Genomic DNA, 5,254 nt, shown 5'->3' with positions numbered 1-5,254 from the left:
CAGATAATTCAGAGGGTGTGGAGTTAAATGGAAATATTATGATACTAGGGTATGCAGATGATCTAAACATCATTAGCGATAGGAAAGAATCTGTAACAAATGCGAATGCGTTAATCAAGGCTAGTGAAGATGTAGGTCTAAGGATAAGTGAAGACAAAACTAAATACCTGGTTACTACTAGAATGCCAACAGCAGTAGATCAGGAAATGTTAAGAGTTGGAGACATGCAATTTGAAAAAGTGAACACATTAAAGTATCTACGCGCGGACATCACTTCGAGAAATGAGATTGAATCCGAACTGAAGAAGAGATTATGGGCGGGAAATGCGTGCTACTTCTCACTGAATAGATTACTTTCATCACGGATATTGTCTAGGAATTTAAAGATTAGAATATACAAAACTATTATGCTACGAGTTATGCTGTATGGGTGTGAGAGGTGGTCTCTCTCTGTGCAAAATGAAAAGCCGTTTCGAGTATTTGAAAACAAAATTTTGAGGAAAATTTTCGGAGCAAAAAGGGATGACATTAGCGGAGAGTGGCGAAAACTGCATAACGAAGAGGTTCACGAACTCTTATTCAAGCCCTGATATAATCAGTATTATTAAATCACGTAGGCTGCGATGGGCGGGTCACGTAGCTCTAATGGATGAGGGCAGGGCAGCGCGCAGAGTACTGGTAGGGCAGTTAGAGGGAAAACGTCCTGTGGGGAGACCAAGGCATAGATGGGAGGACAATGTGAATGCTGATTTGAGGAGCCTAGGTATTGAAGGTGAATGGAAGAAAATAGCCCAAGACAGGGGCAGATGGCGAAAATACGTTGCTGCAGTAATGGACTCTCGAGTCCGGTATGATCTGTGAGTGTGTGTAAGTGGTTGTGGTGAATAGGTGACTGTGGATTGTTCTGTTGGGTTGCTGCATAGGTTCGTAGCGTTTTTCCGTAAGTTAAATAAACACAACAAATACACATTATAGAGACGTTAGTCGCCACCAGTGTATTCTCCTTCAGTACTTACAACAGTCTGCCAACGCTGGGGTAACCTTTAGATTCCGCGACTGTAGAAATCACGTGGTTTTGAGGCGAAGAAATCGTCGAGCCATGTTTGAAGGCATTCTCATCCTGAATAGGAGTTCCTTGAAGTTTGTTCGACAGAGACCTGGAAAGGTGAAAATTTGAGGCGCAAGATCAGATGAACGAGGTGGGTGCGGAATGACTTCCCAGAGCAACTACTGTATAGCGTTTTTTGTCAGTCTAGCAGAATGTGGGCGGACGTTATCGTGGCTAGCATCACCTTGCGCAGTTTTTCTGGTCGTTGTCCTTGGATTTCGTCTGCAAGACGTCTCAATTATTGACAGTAAGTGTCAGCAGTGATCAGAATGAGATTTTCACTCTGCAGCGGAGTGTGCGCAGATATGAAACTTCCCGGCAGATTGAAACTGTGTGCCGGACCGAGACTCGAACTCGGGACTTTTGCCTTTTGCGGGCAATAGCTCTACCATCTGAGCCAAGCACGACTCACGCTCCGTCCTCACAGCTTTACTCCCGCCAATACCTCATCTCCTACTTTCCAAACTTCACATGGTAGAGCACTTGCCCGCGAAAGGCAAAGGTCCTGAGTTCGAGTCTCGCTCCGACACACAGTTTTAATCCTCCAGGAAGTTTCATGTGAACAGTGATGTTTACACCTGGAGAGGGCATTTAAGTACACCTCACCGTCGCTGTTCCACCAGTTGCATAACATTATCATTTATGGAAGCGAGCAGGTCGTTGTACATTTGGGAGTAACCATTCATTTCCTTACGTAAGCCTAAAGACACCATTTCTCCTCACCAGTAGCGATACAGGATAGGAATGGTCAGTGCTGTTCATGAGCCAACTGACGACGAGAAAGAAGAGGTGCACATATCGCCACCCGCTGGTTTTTGTGCCTTTGGATTAGAGCCTACGGCACCCAAAACACCAGATTTTTGAACTTACACCACAGAAAATGTCGCACGGTGGAAGAACGATCGCGATTCATCACATTAACTACTTCTCGAGTAGATTACATGTATCAGGGTGGATTAATGCGATTAAACGATCTTCTTCCGTCACTGAAGGTCTTCCTGAACGTGGAGAGTCACTAATGTCAAAACGATCCTCTTTAAAAAGAGAAACCATTTTCTTGTTGTACTGTGTTGTTGTAGGCAACGGCCTTGCCGCAGTGGCTACACCGGTTCCCGTGAGATCACCGAAGTTAAGCGCTGTCGGGCGTGATCAGCACTTGGATGGGTGACCATCCAGGCCGCCATGCGCTGTTGCCATTTTTCGGGGTGCACTCAGTCTCGTGATGCCACTTGAGGAGCTACTCGACCGAATAGTAGCGGCTTCGGTCAAGAATACCATCATAACGGCCGGGAGAGCGGTGTGCTGACCCCACGCCCCTCCTATCCGCATCCTCCACTGAGGATGACATGGCGGTCGGATGGTCCTGGTAGGCCACTCGTGTCCTGAAGACGGAGTACTGTGTTGTTGTACATACTGGTGGTAACTTCCTATGGGACCAAACTGCTGAGGTAATTGGTCCCTAGGCTTACACACTACTTAATCTAACTTAAACTAACTTACGCTAAGGACAACATACACACCCATGCCCGAGAGAGGACTCGAACCTCCGACTGGGGAGCCGCACGGACCGTGGCAAGGCGCCTTTGACCGGGCTGCTGTGCTCTGTCCAATGGCATTATCCCCATACACGGTGAAAATGTTTTTCGCTGCCTCTGCTTCTGTCATCCCCGTATTTACCGCAAAAAGAGGAATATGTCGGAAATGTTCCGATTTCTCCACTTGGCACTCCATTTTCTAGCGCTCACAGCTCCACTCACAATCTCCAGATGACAAAAGGACAATAATTTAACTCAAATACCATCAGTGAACTAAAAATAAGGAATGACAATCCATAAATAAACCCACAGGAACCGGAATACGAATATGCAAAACAAAAATTCTACGAAATTATGCACGAACGTAAAAAAATCCTCTGCCTCCTTTCAGAGAGCATCTCCGTGTGCAGATATGATGGAAAGCGAAGTGTGTGTTGCAAGAGCGCCCATACCCGGAGGCAAGGGGAGGACGCGACCCTGCCGTCCATCCCTTACTCCCTCCAGCCGTCAGGGAAAGGAAAAAAATCGAATGTAGTCAGGGGTTTTTCTTTCAATGAAATGATTTAAAAGTCAATATTACGCAGGTTCTTAGAGGGTCGGCATTGTAATCTTTTATGGCTACTTACAGGGTGCCATTTGTTTTCCAAAATATTAAAAATACTCAATATCTCAGGTCTTTATCTATTGTATAGACGCCCTTCGTGTGTTATTATTGCTGCATTTTGCATCAGAACGGCACGAGCGGAGAATGTAGTCAGGTGATATTCCATCGGAGACTGTTCCAAGGTTTCAAAGGTAGGATGTGGTAGGTCCACACAGCGCAGGAGGTGATGGAAGCATTCCCTGCAGCCCTCAGCTACCAACCAGGTATTAATGTTGATTACTGCTTACCCCCAGAAATGGCGTATATTGAAGCAGTATACAAGTCAGAAGGTATCCGAACAACATATTTTTGTAATCTACGTGATTAAAATGATGCACAGTTCGAGTTGGATGGTGTCCATCTGATTTTCAGAACTTCATAAAATTATTGACCGAATATAAAAATTAGCAAATGGTGGTAACATTAAGAGCGCAGTGCATATTCCACTGCTAAATGCAGACGAGAGAGCGATAGATGAAGATTGTGAAGACGTCCATGAGAGGAAGGACTTGCCTGATAACGTGAAGAATCAGGAGTCGATAGGGAAGAGATAGGGGATCCAGTATCAGATTTCAAATGTGAAAGAGTTTTGGAAGACTTAAGATCAAATAATGCAGAAGCGATTGATCACAATACATTGGAATTTCTAATACCATGGTGGAAGCGACAACAAAACGACTGTTCACGTTGCAGTGTAGCATATATGGGACTGACGATACTCCATCAAACTTTCAAGTAAACATCATCCACACAATTCCGAAGACAACAACAGCCGAGAAGTGTGATAATTATCGCACATTCAACTTAACAGCACATGCATCCGAGTTGCTCACAACAATAATATACAGAAGACTAGAGAAACTGAGGACCTGTTGGATGACGACCAGTTTGGCTTTACGAAAGGTGAAGACACCATAGAGGCAGTTCGGACGTTGCAGTTGGTAAAGGAAGCAAGACTGGAGAAAAATGAAGACTCGTTGATAGGCTATATGGATCTGTAAAAAGCAATCGACGCTGTAAAATGGTGCAAAATGTTCGAAGTTGTGGTTAAGCTATAGGGAAAGCCAAATAATAAAGAACGTGTACAAGAACCACGAGTGAAAAATAAGAGTGGGAGACACTGAGCGAAGCGTTCGGATTAAAAAGGGAGTAAAACAGGGCTGTAGTCTTTGTGTCCTTATTATTCAATCCACACTGAGGTATTGCTTCTAATATCAAATGGTTCAAATGGCTCTGAGCACTGTGGGACTTCTGAGTTCTTCAGTCCCCTAGAACTTAGAACTACTTAAACCTAACTAACCTAAGGACATCACACACATCCATGCCCGAGGCAGGATTCGAACCTGCGAACGTAGCTGTCGCGCGGTTCCAAACTGAAGTGCCTAGAACGTCTCGAGCTTCTAATATCGTTTCGAGCCTCCCTTTGCTCGGCGTAGTGCAGCAACTCGACGTGGCATGGTCTCAAAAAGTCTTTGGAAGTTTCCTGCAAAAACAATAAGCCATTCTGCCTCTATAGCCGTCCATAATCACAGAATTGTTGCCGGTGAAGGGTTTTGCACACGAACTAACCTCTCGATTATGTCCCTTCAATGTTCGATGGGATTCGTGATGGGCGGTATGAGTGGCCTATTCATTCGCTGGAACTATCCCGAATGTTATTCAAAGCAGTCGCAAACAGTTGTCACTCAGTGACACGGCGCTTTATCACCCGCAAAAATTCCATCGTTGTTTGGTAACATGAATGGCTGCAAATGGTGTCCAAGAAGCCGAACATAACCATTTACAGTTAATTATCGGTTTAGTTGGACCAGAGGACCCAGTCCTTTCCATGTAAAAACAGCCATTATGGATCCTCCACCAGCTTGCACAGTACGTTTTTGACAACTTGGGTCCATAGTTTCGTGCGGTCCGCGCCACACTCAAATCCTACCATCAGCTCTTACCAACTGAAATATGGACCCATATGAG

At 45.0% G+C, this 5,254-nt stretch overlaps 1 pseudogene; it reads left to right on the top strand.

Annotated features, from left to right (window-relative positions):
• The first annotated feature begins 2,186 nt into the window (after positions 1-2,186).
• On the top strand, positions 2,187-2,304 carry LOC126253988 (5S ribosomal RNA; annotated as a pseudogene).
• Positions 2,305-5,254: the final 2,950 nt, after the last annotated feature.

Source organism: Schistocerca nitens, chromosome 4 (assembly GCF_023898315.1).
Source record: "Schistocerca nitens isolate TAMUIC-IGC-003100 chromosome 4, iqSchNite1.1, whole genome shotgun sequence".
NCBI lineage: Eukaryota > Metazoa > Arthropoda > Insecta > Orthoptera > Acrididae > Schistocerca > Schistocerca nitens.
The sequence above is the reverse complement of the archived record's forward strand: the minus strand, read 5'-3'. Positions and strand labels throughout refer to the sequence as shown.